Genomic DNA, 16,588 nt, shown 5'->3' with positions numbered 1-16,588 from the left:
AACAATTCTTCCTATCCCTACCTACCTCCCAAGCAGAGTCTCAAATGAGATAGGGTTCCCCAGCTCTGACCCCTGCTACCCAGTCCCTTATACTTCCCTATGGCATAGCACATCCCACATGGGACTGCAACACGAATTTTCTTGTATCTCTTCTCCCCAGAAGTTTATGATTTCTTCTGTGGTAGCTACAGTGTTTTACTTACCATTAGATCCCCAGTGCCTAATAAATTAACAGTAGAAAACACTTATATGGCACTTTCTCTGGGCCAGTATCAACCATGTGAGGTAGATACTATTATTATTCTTATTTTATAGAGGAGAAAGCAGAGGCACAGCGAAATGTCCGGAACTATACCTGGCACATAAAAAGTGTATAATATCTATTTTTGTTGGAGAGATGGAAGGGTAGATAGGTGAGTTAATGAGTGGATGGATGAATGGGTGGATAGGTATATGGGTATATGAGTGGGTGTATGAAAGGATAGGTGGATGGGTGCATATGGTTAGGCAGATGAATTGGTAAATGGGTGAATGTATGGGTGAATGGGTAGGGGTGGGTGGGCATGTGGAAGGATGAGTACATAAATGGATGGATGGATGGCTGGCTGGCTGGATGGATGGATGGATGAGTAGGTAGATGGGTGGGTAGGTGGGTAGGTGGATAGATGGAAGGAAGGAAGGAAGGAAGGAAAGAAAAATAGGTGGATGGATAGATGGTAAATGTGTAGATAAGAGAGTGAATGGATGAATGATACAGTGGACAGGTGGATGAGTGGACAAGTGCATGGAGAGTGATTCAGAAAGTGCTTGTGTAATCAAGTCCTAAGAGTGGAGAGATAATCTTGCAACCATTTAAAGGGTGGAGGCATTTATAAATAGCAAAGGTAACCTCCCTATAACAGTGGGAAGACACTGGAAGCAGGAGTCTCCCCACCCCACATCCTTGGGCAGGCAGTTATCACCTAGGCCTGCTGATTTCTCCTCCCCCGCCTCTGACACTGCCCCCGGCAGCTCCCCACGCCTGAGGATGAAAGGTTGGCAGTGGCAGCGGGTGGGCGGGTGGCTTGTTCCCTCATTGTCTGTGGTAACCTTCCTCCCGGCTGCTTGTTCTGCGTAATGTTACACTTGTCTTCCTGCAACACTTGGATACCCGAGCCAATTTTGTCATGCAAATGAATTCAGCCCATTATAAATCCCGCGGAGGGAAAAGATCTCAGAGCCAGCAGGGGCGAGGCTGCGTTGAGAGCGCCACTGGCTTCCCTGCTGCCCCCTTCACTGCCACCGAGGAAGGGGCTTGCAGGCCTTTGCTGTGGATCCTTGGTCCTTGCCTCCTAGAATCCCCGACTGTTAAGGGCCGGAGCAGACTTTAGAGATGGATCAACTCCGATTATAGGTTAATAATCTGAGGCCCAGAGAGGGCCAATGACTTGACACGAACACACAGCCAGTTAGCCAGGGCTCAGTCAAGTCTCCAGATTCTCAGCCAGAATTCTCTCCAGGTTGAGCTGCCCTTGCCATTTTCCTCATTCAGAGCCCACTGGCCACCAGAATGGCCTAAATCTACTCCTCCACCCAATCTGACTGAACCCATGAAACTACCTGGAGCCTCAAAGAGGGTGAGTCCTGCAGGTGAGAGCAGGGACAGAGGTACCCAACCAGAATGCTGGCAGCATGCAGGGTAGGAGAAGAGGAAGAACTGAACATTTGTTTCGAGTCTGTAACACTCCAGGTGCTTTATACCATTCTGGGATAATTCTTGCAGTTATTGTGTGATAGGTGTTGTCACCACTTTATAGATTAGAAAACTGAGTCCAGGGAGATGACATGCCTGGCCCCCAAGGCCACACAGCCTGAAGTGGAGATTTAAATCTCAGTTCACAAGATTCAGGTATTCCCGAATCTACATTCTTTCTACTCCACATTCTGCCGCTCCTGCCAAATTCTGCCATCAGGAATCAGCCCCTCCTCATTGAGCTGGCGACAGCTGAGGAGGGTGGGGTTGATGACAGTAGTGGTCATTCGCAGATCCTGACTTTCCAGGGGGGGAGAGTTTCAAGTTATTTGGAACACTCAGGGCTCCCAGTGATTCACCGATTGAAGCAGTCTCCTTCCCCTGATGTTTAAGGCTCTTCCCCGCAATCTGCAACCCCCAGCCCCATATGCACCCACACAGCTCCTGACTCAACATTCCCTCTGCGCTCCTCCTTGCCTCCATGTCTTTGTACAGGCTGTTCCCTCTGCTTGGAAAGCCCTTCCCCACTTTGTCCACCTTCTGATCTTTCAGGCTTGATTCAGTAGTCCCTTTGACCTTCTTTCCCCACCCTAGAGTGTTAGTTTCTTCCTCTCTGTACTCCTGTATTCTGTCACTCACACCTATTATACTGCTTGTTTGTAGGAATTTATATTGTGTCAGTCTTCCCTACTAGTCCTAGAGGGCCAGAGGGATGTATTACTACCAACACTGTGGGTAGGGTATGGTAGGAGCTTGATAATAGAAAGTAGAGGGAGGGAGGGAAGGAAAGAAGGAAGGAAAACAGGAAGGAAGGAAAGAAGGAAGGAAGGAAGGCAGGCAGGAAGGAAGGAAGGAAGGAAGGAAGGAAGGAAGGAAGGAAGGAAGGAAGGAACTGGGAACCAATTGGCCCTAAAAGGGAGAAATGGGGCAGATATAGAGTAGATAAATCCTGGACTTTTGCGTCAGAGAGTCCTGGGTTCGAATCCCAGTTAGATTTACAAGCCGTGTGAGCTTAAGCCTGTTATTTCATCTCTCTGGGTCTCAGTTTTCTCTCCTGTAAACTGGGGATGGTAAGGCCTTCCTCTTAGGTGGTTGTAAAGATAACAGAAGATGAGTATGGAACTCATGACATGTAAAAAGTGCTTAACAGATGCTAGGCCCCTTAACCTACCCCCTGCCAAGGTTTGAACCCTGGCCAAGTGCCCGGATGATGTGAGAGGGGCAGTGCTGGGCTCGATCATATACCAGGAGAGGCTGTGTCTGGTGGCTCCCCATTGTCTCCACTGCAGACTCTGTGGCCAGCCACCCTTAGTCTGATCCTCTGTATGCCTCCTTGTCTGTCTGGGGCCCCTCTTCTTGTTCCGATTCATCTCCTCCCAGCCCAAATCCCTGTGCTCATGATGCTTCTTAGTCAGCCTGAGCCAAAACAAATGTAGATCAATTAAATGCTAAAAGCACTCACATTCCTGTGCCTGCTCCAGGTCATGCTCAGCAAGCAGTAGACCAGAACAGCCTCAGATATGGGCTCAGGGCCCCTGGGGCCAGTGGCATGGCCTTCGTTCCTTTCTGCTCCCTACGGCTGCAAATATCTGTGCTCTCTCCTGCCTGGCCAGGCAGAAGGCAAGAGTCTCCAAGAGCTGGGAAACCTGGTGCTTTGTCCTGGGACCTGCTGTACACCCTGGGCCAGTCTCTTCCTTCTCTGGGCCTCAGTCGCTCAACAGCCAACTGAGAGGGATGGACTCAGGAAACACCAAGGCCCCACCTTTATGAGAGCAAGAGACAAGAATGAAACATTCACTTACAGCTCAGACATCTCTCCCTAGAGCCCTCACCCTGGGTCAGAAGAAAAAGGAAGCTGCACAGGAGGCCCTTAGGGCCCCCAGAGGAATAGTAATTATAAAGACAGTAACAGGTGTCCTAACACTTAGTATGTCCAGGCATTGTGTGAGCAAATCTTTTTAGATAAATAATCTCATCAGTCGTTACAACCACCCTATGAAGCAGGCTACATTATCATCCCATTTCATAGATGGAAAAAAAGGCCAGAGAAGGGCCCTCATCCCAAGCTGCACAAAGCCCAGGCCGGCTGACGCTGGCCTTCACCATTACTGTTTAGTTTGGTCGAGCCTGAATTTAGGACTTGAAGACATTGTGAGTCTCTCTTCCCAGATGTGCCCACTCACCTTTGCTGGCTTTTTTTTGGGGGGGGGGGGCAGGGGAGCTAGTAGAAGGGAGGTCGTTCCATGATAAATGGAGGGAGGAGGATGGCCAGTGGGTTTACACACAAAACGTGCTTGTAGCTTTCCACAGCACCTGGCTCCTCAGGGGAACTCACAGAATGTGCCAGGGAAGGGGAGGTCTTAGGTGTTAAGAGGACATGAACCTTCCATGCCTCCGCGTGGACAGTGGCCTGGGTTATGGGAGGCTCGCCTCTCTCAATGACACTACATGTGAGGTATGGACAGGGGTAGAGGACCCCAGGATCAGAAAAACCTGCTCTGCCTTCCCTCACCAGTGGCCTCCGACACGCCCCCTCCCTTCTCTGGACTTCATCTGTGCAATGTGGAATTGAACCGAAGATCTGCCTCCACCCCCCACACCACTCTGCCACAAACCCCTGCAGCTCAGTGAGCCCCAGGGCACCCCCTGCTCACACCCCTGCTGACAAACTGGGGCCGTGATGCCAGAGCCCCCTTTCGCCATTCATCATGGGCCCAGGGTCCACCCGGCTGCCCGCAGTCACGACGCTGCCTTGCGCTTTAGCTGGCATAATGTATGCCCCGTGCTGCCGCCCCAGTCACTCAATCCTAGCCGGTCTGTGGAGGCAGAGATAGCCCTTAATGAGAAGGGCCCTGGCTTTATCTGCTTTCTACTTCAGCCATTATCTCCCCCAGTCTATAGACACGCAGTTACCTCTGACAATAATGCTCAGAGGCAACAAATGCTGATGAGTTTTCTATGCAGTCCGCACAATAAGTCTATCAAAACAACCTCAGAAAATTATGAACCCCCGTGACAGACAAATACAACCAGCTTCGGCGTGAATTTAGAGCCCCCAACGCTACGATTCTTTTAATTCTTCAGGCCTCCCTTATCTCCGCTGTTCCTCTTCTGGTGGGGAGATAACAGTAATTCTTCTCTGTGCTGGGCTTTTTTCCCCCCTTCTCCCTCCACCCTCCCTTGCTTTTTTTTTTTTTTCCACCCACTGAGTGAGATGTTTTCCGTGTCTTTCTGCTTGCTAAAGATAAAGGGTTAAAGACCAACTTATGTTGGGTGCTGGGGAAGGGGGAGGGGGCATGGGAGAGGGGAAAAAAAAGTAATCAGCATTCAAGAGATTGCTATCGGAGAAACCGCGCAGAGAACAGTAATTTTGCTGGCTTCGGCGAGGGCTCTCTCCACTCCTCCCCCCCCCTTTTTTATGAATGCACATAATGCCTGGAGTGTTGGGGGCAGATAAAAGAATTAGCAGCAGCCAGGGGGACGGAGGCCTGGAGAACAGGGGAGAATTAGAATGTCTATCTTTGTCTCTTCCGGCTCATCCAGCCAGCCGAGGCTCCCGGCTCGTAAACAATTTAATCTTTTTGCTACAGTTAAAATACAAAGACAGCAAGCCTCCTTCTTCCAAATGGAAAAGGGAGGAGGAGCAGGACACGAAGAGGAGGATTGGGGGAATCTGGGGGGTGGGGGATGAGGGAGAGGCAGATAGGAAAGAGCTGAGGCCACAAACTTTTCTGCTTCCAGTTTAACCCATTGGCCTTGAGACTTCAGAACTACCCCACCACCCACCGCTACACACACACACACACACACACACACACACACACACACACACACACTCCTATGCTGCCTCTACTGGGGACACAGCCTAGTCTTGGTTTGGCCCAGTCCACCTCCAGAACTGGAGGCTCAGCCATTGGTGGCGGAAGTGAGGAGTCTCGCTCCTACCAAGGGTCCCTGGTCCCTGTCTTCCTGGGCAGTGGTAGCTGTCGGCCTTTCATTGCATACTTCTTCCCTTGGTCTTCCCAAAGCCAAGGCCTTTCCTTATTCCTCCTCCACTTCCTGCTTCTCCTCTCCTTGGCTCCTTTTTTCAGTCTCTAGTGAGGACTCAGATCATGCAAAATGAGCACGCTGTCTCTTCCCCACCACGCTGGAAGCTCCACGAGGGTAGGGACTACTGTGGCCACTGTGCCATTGTGCCCCCTGCACAGGGCAAAGATGGGGCTCTCTGCCTGGAATGGGGCTCCAGTTCATCTCCTGCTTAAGACCAATGATGAAGAGAGGCTAAGATGGGATGTAAGCACATGCTCCTTCTCTCTCTCTCCTGCTCTTTCATACAAGCATGTGTGTGCATAACCACACACAGTGGGAAAGCAGAACTCTAGGAAAGAACACAGCCTGGAAGGAGGAGAAGGCTTTCTGAAAGAACGGATCGTTTCAAAGGACCTGAAAATAAGGCAGAAAAAAGAAGTCTTCTGATGGAGCCCTAGAGATAAGTTAGAGGAGGTGGGGCCCCTCCCACCTAGGAGGCTAGTGGCCCATGTGAACGACCAGGTAGGCACCCTCTAGGCAATCCAAACAGCTGGCACCCCAAGTGTTCACCATACCACGACACTGTGGCCACTTTTAACCATTCCAGCTGCACCCATGTTACAAGCAATACAAAAAGCCCACTTTTCATAGGGCCAAGTTGGAAGATGGTTCCTCCTCTGCCTTTGTCTCTCCTGCAGTGCTAATCCCAGTATATCAGCACTGAATTTATTGCTCTCTCTTGTTTGAAACTCCTAAAGGGCCAGGATCAGGTCTTCCCCATCCCTGGATGCCCAAGCCCAGCACAGCGCCTGGTCAAGCTGGGTGAATGCTTGCTGAGTGATTTGTGGATGAAGAGTGAGTGAATGAAGTAAAATAAAACAGGGAGGGAGAAGAGGGTGAGGGGAGAAGGGGGCCTCTTTGGGCACTAGGCACACTTGAAGAGGGGCCACTCAAGAAAAAGATTAGGGGGGTGAGGGCCCAGAAGAAGAATGGGGGCGTGGTCCAGAGAGCTAACCCTCTCTCCCCATGCTCCACCAGCTGGAGCCACTCAGTGAATGGAGGGAACCAAAGTGGTGATCAGGACTCAACCAGGTGCACCTCTGCTGGAGCTCAGCCACATTCAGAGTGAATCCCCAAACCCATTGGCTTGGGGCCCTTCCCTGGAAGGCATGGTAGAAAAGCATGGGCCTTGGGTCAAGGCATCTAGGTTCACCTCCCAGCTCTACCCCTAGCTGGCTGTGTAAATTTGAGTAGGTCGATCTCTCTGATCCTCTGTCCTCCATCTGTAAAATGGAAATAATAATGACCTCCACCTTGCAGGATCGGGTTAGCATCAATATAGTAGGCACCTAGCATGTGCAGGTCATATCTAAGTGCAAGCAGTCATGCCTTGTAATGACAAGCACTGCAGACATAATAAACCAAGGATGTCGAAAACACAAATTCATTTCAAAACTTTACAGAGAAGCTTTCATTTGTTTTTATTATTTATTTTAGTTACTCGTTCTACCCCTGCCATTTAATCCTTGGAAAATTAAGGCTGGACTGAGCCACGATATGGGAGATAAAGCTGCTTTCTCTAGTTCCGGTGTCCCTTCCCAAGTCTCGGGAGGGGAGACTCCAGGAGGTGAGAGTTTGTAACCTGCTCTAGGGTCCACAGCTTTACAGATAACCACCAGCCTTCTTGCTTTCCCTTTCGGTCCCTTCATATTTGCGACCTGAGCTAAGCTCTCCCTCTAGTCCCAACACCAAGCTCCACTTAAATATTCATCCTTCCTCACCCTGACTCCAGTGTTAGCCTGAAATGGCCCCTAGTGTATCCGAGGAGACATGGGAGTGGAACATAGGGTATGAATGTAGGTTTTTTATAAACAATGTTCAAATAATGTTTAGTATTTATATCTTAAAACCAGATAAGTGATTTTCAAATGTGCATTAAATATATATCATCTGGGTCATGTCCTAAGCCAGACTATTGTCCACAAGTCAGAATCACTTGGGCAGCTTTAAAAAAATATTAGATTCTGAGCCCAAACCTAGAGATTCTGAATCAATGTGTGTGGGGTGGATTTGGGGGGTGGGAATGGGGCTTTATTTTTTTACTTTTCATTTTTCAATAAAATATTTCATTCCATATTTTATATTAGTTTCAGGTGTACCACATAGTGGTTAGACATTTATGTAACTTATGAAATGATCCCCCGATTAGTCTAGTACCCACCTGGCACTATGGGGAAAAGGGATTTCTTAAGGGAGCCAGGTAATTCAGTTGAGGACCTGAATTCAGGATCTGTCTTTAGCCACAAAGAAATTAGTTTTCATTTTATTCACTAATTCAACAAACACTTTCTGAGCCCCTGCTATCTATCCATCTTTGTGTGTGTGTGTTGGGGTGGCAGGGGTAGGGGAAATAAAAAGAAGCCAAAAGCCCATGGGGCACGAAAAAGCAGTGTCTAACCCACCAATAGAGATTCACCACTCACCAGCCTCAATCTAAAAAACCCACCCAACACCGATTTCTCCCTTTCTGATATCTGTAGGGGTTAGTGCCCCTTCTCCACTTAGGAAAGGAGCAGGAATATATAGTAAGAGTCTACAATGTGCAACGCTCTGCATTAGGGATTTAACTACATATATGATTGCATTTAATCCTCACAAAACCGTGTGTGGTAGCTGTTATACTTGCATGTTATTAATTAGGAAATAGAGGCACAAAGAGGCTAAGAAACTCACTTAAGTTCACAACGCTAGCAAGGGGCAGGATCATTCCCTCGCCAAAAAAAAAATTGGGTGCTGCTTAAGTGCAGGGTTGTGGAATCCTATTTGTTATTAATCACAGTCTCTAGCATTCAATCATTCAGTCATCCATTCGGAAAACTGATAAACCACCCACTGTGTGCCAGACACTTAACCGTGGGGGATAAATAAGACCATGCCCTAAAGGAGTGCAGAATTTAGGACGGGAACTTGGGCAAGCGCACGAATAATTCAGAGGCAAGGTATGAGTGCCTCCCAGGAGAGAGGCAGTAGCAAGTGATCAATGTTCAGTGGAGAGAGATTCCTTCCAACATTAGGGACTCAAAATGCCAGAAATCCAAAGGTCCTTGGCAAACATTGAGGTCTTATTTCATCAGAGAGGTGAAGCACCTCACCCAAGGTCACACAGTTGGGTGTGCCATAAATACATGATGAATCGAATGAAATTATTCACTAACTCCAATTACATCTTAACCACTAATAACTTGGCTCCAGCTCCCCTAATGGGATATCCTCCTTGGACATCAGCTTTCCCTCCCCCCCTTCCCACTGACATCAGCCAATTAGAGAAGGGCAGGTGCTGTGATTGGGGTCATGGTGAGCGGAAGAGATGGAAAGGACCACAGCTCACCCCTACCTACGGATGAGAAGGAGGTGATCAGTTTGGGGTGCTCACAGCCTCTTGTGATGAAGAGTCTGAGAGCTCACTATGTGGAGAGAGTCCAGTTCCCCCAACATGAATTCCCAGGGAGGACATCTGCTTTGCACTCAGCACCCTTTACACTCCTGCTGTCGGAGCCAGCAGGCATGGGGAGAGATGTGGAGCTACAGGCAGTGAGATATTCAGGCAGACCAGCAGACCTGAAGACAGACATACACAAGGAGAGGAAAAATTACCGCCCCCCTTTCCCCCCAAGAAATACACAGACTCCTGAGAATAAATCAAGTATTGCTATACGCAGAGCCACAAAACTACCTTCTGAGAGAGTCACAGAGACCTAGAAAGGTGCAGACAAACACAAAAGGATTCTGGAGCAGTCATATATCTACTCATTTATTCCACAGAAATGGATTAGGCACCTACTATGTGCAGGCACAGGGAGATAAAGGCAACCTTTGTTCTCATGGAGCGCATGGTCTGGTGAGAGAGAGCAAGCATGGAAACAGAAATTACAATACAGGGAGCAAAAAACACAAAGATGAAAAGAAGCCCAGAGAAGCACAAAAAAAAGAGAGCCAGAGAGAAAGGCACAAAGAGAAACCCAGAGGTGTGGAGAAACAGAAAAGCAGAAGTAGAGACACACAGGAGTGCAAGAGAGAGAGCAAGAGAGGGGAATCCACAGATACGCACACATGCGCACATACACCAACACCCCTGCTGTGCAGAAGTACAGAAGAAGGCTCCTTTCTAGGACCTCCAAGCAGACCCCAAGCTTTCTCCTGTGAGGATGCGAGAGTGGGGTTTTGGGGTTGGCCAGGCTTTCCGTTTTAGGAGCACAGCAGGCTTAGCTGAGGAAAAGCCAGGCCCCGATGAAGGCAAACAAGGTCTGCAGATGTTAGGGAGATGACAGCTGCTGGGGCTGCTTCCCAGCCCCCAAGTGTCCGGGGAGCCAAGGCCAAGAACCCAGCTCCTGTGTATTCTCGGTGACGACCATGCCTACCCAAACCGAGAGCCCTTCAGCTGGTCCAGCGTAGAGTAAGGGTCTCTCCTGACCTTAAGAAAGTCCCCAGTCACCTAATCTGGAACCATGCAGTCCTGAGAGCTAACATTTTTTGGGTTTAAGTTAAATTCCTCCGACTGCAGCTGAGATCCAATTCCAGTGGGAGAGCGTGGGAGCTCAAGGCCACAGAGCAGGTGTTCCTAGGATGCCTGCTTCATTCTCATCACCTGCTCAGGAGCCTGGCCCACTGGAGGTCACCTAAGGGAGTACCCCCTCAGAGAACCTCTAGGTCCAGCTCCACCATACCGAGGAAAAGAGTCAGGGTGGGGAACTTGTCCAAGATTTCAGAGGTAAATTTGGAAAAGGGTCCTGACTACTCAAAGCACACCCCTTCCCCCCACAGCACCTGGCCACAGTTTTTTTGCCCCTCAAGATTTGAACACAAGAGAACACAGACCACACACGGGACTGGAGAGGGTTTAGGTGTGGTCTTGGAGAAGAGGAGGACATGAACCTGCCCCAGCCATCCCACACAACCTCACCCAAGCCCTATCCCCGCACCTAACAGCACAGGGTCAGACTCCCAACGAGTCACTTGCCCCCTCCGCACCCCAATCCCCCACCACTTCCCTCCCAGTCACCTCCCACCACCTGAGCCCTTCTAACCTACTGCCCTCAGACTTCTTCCTCACACCGTGTTTGCTTCCACTCAGCAAAGATCAGTGAGGGCCTCCTCGCTGGGCTAGTCCCTGGAATGCAGCAAACTGAAACACTCCCTTAGGGAGCGGGTAGGCTGGCGAGGAAGCTGCAAGGGGGGCCGACCCGGGACAAATAACCCTGCAAAAGGCTCCATTAGGACAGTCAGGGCTCAGCGCGAGGACGGGGCTCATCCTTCCTGAGGCCCCTTTCCGTCAACCCCTCTGCCTTGGCCTCTCCTATTCATCCTCGGCCCCATCCTCCCCAGCCTGACACTCGGATTCCCCGCGTTCCCCCACAGTCCTGTCCCACTCCGCCCCGACCCCGACTCCGACCCCGACCCCGACCCCGACCCTGAGTCTGACCCCGACCCAGCGCCGCCGGGTCCCGCGCATCCTCCCTCCGCCCCGGCAGCCCGCTCCGTTCGGTGGGAGCCTGCCGAGACCGTGTGCGCGCCGGCCTCTCCCGGGGGCGCGCGCCGGCCTGCCCCCCGGATGTTAAGTGCCCGGCCCAGACTTAAGAAGGAATTAGGGCTGCCCAGGAAGAAAGAGAAGGCCAAACAGCCTGTTTATTTCCCTCCCTCCACTATCCCCATCACACACACCATCTAGCTGGAAGAAGAGAGGGAAAGAATGAGAAAGGAGAAGAAAAAAAAAACAAACCACTAAACCAAGCCTCACTGCAATTAGGAGAGCCGGCTGGGGAGAAAAGATATGTATTAAATGGATGTTTCTGCACAAAAAACCCAGGCTGACAACATCTCTGGCCTTGTAAGGGGGAAATGACCGTGCCTCGGTGTTTGCATAGCCGAAATCAGGGAGAATTATGCTGTCATACTGACAACTGTAGGAGGACAATTTTAAAATTACACCGTTCAACACCTTTAATGATTTGTAACAGAAGAGGTGTGGCTACTCCTATTAAATGTGTTGCCAAATCAATAAAAGGGATAATTGGAGTTGTTAGAGCAAATTATAGCAGCATCTCTTCTGTTGCTGTACAATGTTCCCTTGTAAACTGCTATTACAGGCAGCACCGTATTTCTCTCTTATTTGGCCGCTTTGTAATGAGTTGGCATTTTGCAGCATAATAGTTCCACTTTCTTTTATGGAGCTCTCACTTTAACTTTTTCTCCTTTGTGCAGCCTATAATTTCCTCGCCCTCCCTGCCTCCCCGCCTGTTTTCAGAGGTGGCCGCACTGCCTGTCAGCAGCCTCTGGGTGATAAACTATATTATTTCACATTATTTTCAGGCCTTTTCAATTGGCAGTCAGATGGGGTTGAGGGGTAGATGGGTCTGAGGGGATGAGGATGTGGAAGAGAGGGGAGAGAGGAGACAGGGCCAGGAGGAAAACTAAAAATTCATAGAAATCGAAAGGAAAGGGAATGAGGGGGGCACAAGGCTGACTTGTTCCCCGGGGCGGGGGCCTGGCGCTTTAAACGCAGGACTTGCCAAAGGGTTCTGAGCTGAGCAGAGACGCTGGCTGGTAGCTTAACTGTTGGTATGGGGGACTGTGCAGTACCCTGCCAGACCCTAGCTTCATCCTCAGCACCTCTGCCTCTCTCTGCTCCTAAAAGCAAACTGATAAACATCTCAGAACTGAGGAGCCATGGTTTCTCCCGCCCCCCTCACCCACCATCTCTTCCTAGGACAGAGGCTGGCACCCAGAGCTTAGGCCAGGCCACAGGAAGAGTGTAGGAGCTGCACCTCTGGAACCACCCTGCGACTCCAGATAGATGCGTCTTAGAAGATGGATGAGCCATTCCCATTGCAGACAAAGCCTGAAGACACAGGGAATTCTGAGGGACCATGGTCACGGCAGAGGCATGGAGATGGAGACCGTCACAGGCCTGTTCCTGGAAATATGTCAAGAGTCCAAAGGCCTGGTTCTAGGCCTGAAAATACTGCCTCACCTCACCCACATACAGGCCTTGGCCCCTGGCTGGAAAGGACAGTGTTTCAAGGCAGCTCAGGACCAACCTTGTTGTATGTATCATTCACTTCCTGAGACAGCGATAAAAATCTCAGACAAACCTCACTTAGTCCCTGCATTGGGCTATAGGACAATCAATCCGAATTACTGAGAGGCCTCAATGAGAGACAATTGGAAAAGAAACGCCACTTTATTACTTCCACAGAGCTGCCATTCCTGGAACCCATCTGCTGCCAAGCAGCACGGCGGCAAAACCTGCTCGGATGAGCAGATAAGACTTGATGGTGAGCAAATAAGATCCATTTGCAATGAGCAGCATCAATTTGCTTGCCAACAATGAGCGAAGTCCTAATTCTCTTTGGTAGTTTCCTTCTGGCTTTTGGAGTGTCTTCTTGTTTTCCTCCTTCATGGTTCAAGCTAACTTTATTCCCAAGAGGGCAAATGAAAGTCGACTTGCCTAGGTGCAACCAGAAGAAGTTTTAGATTACTGAGGTTTGAATGAACACCATTTAGCCTGTGACAGATTTCAAGGTACCAGTCACCAGCTTCCTAATTTTAGCAATAATCAGTCTCATAAAATCCCAGCAAAATGAAAACATGTGGACAGTCCCATAGCATCTGCTTTTAGTAAGATCTGACATTTTTCTCTATACAGTGCTGCAATTCAAGCAATAGTTAACTGTCAATCCAAGCAATGTTAATGGTCTCTTATATTCCAGGCACTGTACTGAGTGCTGAGGTGAACAAAACAGAAACCATTGCTGTCCTCTAGGAGCTGAAATTTTGGTGGGGGCTGATAATAACAATAATAATGAAAATAATCATAACACAGTAATCCTAGAATTGTGCACAAGTGATGACAAAGTGCTTCGTCTCACCAGACACCGTACGGGATAGCAGTGGACAGGGCACCACATAGTCAGGAAGCCTGGCTTCTAGCCCTGCTCTGCACCTTTCCTTTCAGAGCCTCAGCTTCTTCATTTGTAAACTGAGGGCATGTTTATTTATTCGACAAATATTTATTGAGGACTCGCTATATGTTGGGTATTACGTTAAGTACTGGAGATACAATAATGAGCAAGACAAATATAAGGCTTGCTCCTAGGATGCTTACAGTCTAGCAGCACAGACAAGATAACAGTCGAATAGTCGCATCAGTATATAATTACAGAATGTGATGAATGCTGGGAAAGAGAAAGACATGAGCTTATTAGTAATAGCCCCAAAGTGGAAACAACCCAAATTCCCAGAGAAGGCCAGAGTGGCTGGAGTGGAAGGGGGAGAATGGTCTTAGATGAAGCTAGAGAGGTGGGCAAGGGTCCTGGGTAGGTGTGGACAGACCAAGGATTGGCCCTTGATCTAAAGGGCAAGAGAAAGCCACTGATGGGTTTTAGACAGAAGAGTAGCAGGATCTAATTTACATGTTAGAAGCACCACTAGCTGCGGATTGGAGAAGCACAAAGTAGAAACAGGAAGGTCAGTTAGGAGTCTTTCCAGTGGTCTGTGAGAGCATTAACAGTGGCTTGCGATTGATGAATGAAAAGATGCTCTACATCATTAGTCATTAAAGAAACACAAAGTACAACCACCACGAGATTCTGCTACATACCCAAAGGAACGGCTAAAACTTTAAAAGACTGACAATACCAAGGGTTGGTGAGGGTGTGAAGCAACTGGAACTCCCATACACTGCTGGTAGGAAGGTAAATTAATACAACTACTCTGGAAAAAACATTTGGTAATATCTATTAAAGTTAAATATAAGTGTACCCTATGACCCACAATAAGGTGACCAAAAGACGTGAGCTTTAATAGCTGAAAGCTAGAAACAATCCAAATGTCTAACAACTGCAGAATGGACAAATAAATTGTGGTATAGCCACACAATGGAACCTTACATAGCAATAAAAAAGAACAATCTATTGCTATACATACAGATGAATCTCATAATAGAAGTGAAGACATTTATATTTACATGAAGTTCAAAAACAGGCAAAAGAAATCTATATGGACAGCGGTCAGAATAACTGTTCTACTTGGAGGGATAATGACTAAGAGAGAGGAGAAGGGAACCTGCCTCAAAGCTGGGAGCATTCTGTGTCCTGATCTGGGAGGTGGTTACACTGGTGTAAAATACATCAAACTATGTTTAGGGTTTGCTCACTTCACTAAACATACTTCGAAAAAGCTTAAGAAAAAAATTAACAGTGGCTTGGACTAGGAAGGTGACAGAGGTGATGGAGAGATGTGAACAGAATGGATATTTAAAAGGTAAAATAATGCCTGCCTAGTTTGCCTCACCAAGGTGTCCTGGGGATTGAATGAGATAATGTACAGGAAAGGTTGTCACTCCAGTGGCTTTCTTGCTGTGAAAATTCCAACTAAAACAAAAAAAATTCCAGGCTCAGAACTAATTTGTTTCGAATAGTCCCACAACTAACGCCAACCTCCCTGCTCCTCGGGGAAGAGTATAATAAGTGTTTCTCTGAAACATGGGGTACCTGCCTTTATAGAAGGTATAGGTTCAACCAGGAGGCTCAGCATCGGCCTCAGAACCGACTAGGCCGGGAGACCCTCGGACCTCCTAAGAGTAAAGAGGCCACTTGCTTTCCAGCTGCAGCATAAAGTCCCTTCTAGTGGCTGCGCCTAAGTCCCTTCTTATCCTAATTGCATTGAATTGCACCATTTTCATGGGATGACGGGATTTCCGTAGGTGACATGGGGTTGCAGCTAAGACTGGATGAGGCTGCCACTAGTGAAATAGGATAAGGGGTCCTTAGGGGAAGCCAAGGAGAGAACTCCCCAAGTGCCCTCCCCCAAACCATGTGAGGTAGGCATTCCTAACATATGAGGGCATCAAATTTCAAAAGGAGAAAGGAGATTGCCCAGTTCAAGCTGGTAGGAGCAGAGCTGAAACTTGAACCAGACCTTCCAACTCTGGTCCATTGCCCTGCGGATCCACTAGCGTCATCCTTCCTTCCCCCACAGCCAAAGCTCTGACAGCATCAACCATGGCCACGCCAAATTCACCGTCCTTTACAGGCGCAGGCTCAGATGTAAAGAGTAACTGGTAAGTAACTTCATTCAGCTGACCCCCCTCTTTTTTATACCCTGGGGGGCCATTTCATGGCTCACTCATCTTAAAGGTCCCCCAGGGAGCAGTGCTGCTCCGAAGGAGACAGTCCACTGGGGCACTAATGATGCAGACATGGGCAACTAGTCACATCTGCTCTGAAAGTTTTTCAGGCCAAGATCATTCTCGTCGTGGTCAATGATGTAGGATTGTGGGTCTAAATCAAGTTCCTGTCTATGAGCATGATGGATACAAAGAGACCCATCTTGAGGGGGAATACCTGGGTTTACCTGCAAGGGGGGCCTTCAGTCCACCTGCACACACAGGTGGGGAGACCTTTCAGGTGCAGAGAATAATTATCAGTCTCCTTAACTTTTGTCTTAGGAAGCTGTCCCCTCTTCAGGGTTCCAAAACCTGAGGTCATCCCTGCCCTCAGTGGGTGACTTGAAATTCCAGGCTTCCTTTTGCATGCTTAGTGGATAGCTCAGCCAGGAATGTATTTCCCCAGTCCAGAGCAAATGCCCAGATAAAGGCAAGATAAAGGTCTCAGTCCAAGGACTCAAAGTATAAGAAAACACTTAATTTTTCACTAAAGCATGCAATTTAATTTCCATTCTGAGTCCACATTCCACTGGCAGTGGGAAAAAAAATCATTATCAATCATTTCTGGATTTTCTCCAGTTCCTGCCCTTTCCCTAGACTTCCTT

Source organism: Pteropus alecto, unplaced genomic scaffold (genome assembly GCF_000325575.1).
Source record: "Pteropus alecto unplaced genomic scaffold, ASM32557v1 scaffold98, whole genome shotgun sequence".
NCBI lineage: Eukaryota > Metazoa > Chordata > Mammalia > Chiroptera > Pteropodidae > Pteropus > Pteropus alecto.
This window is presented reverse-complemented; position numbering follows the sequence as displayed.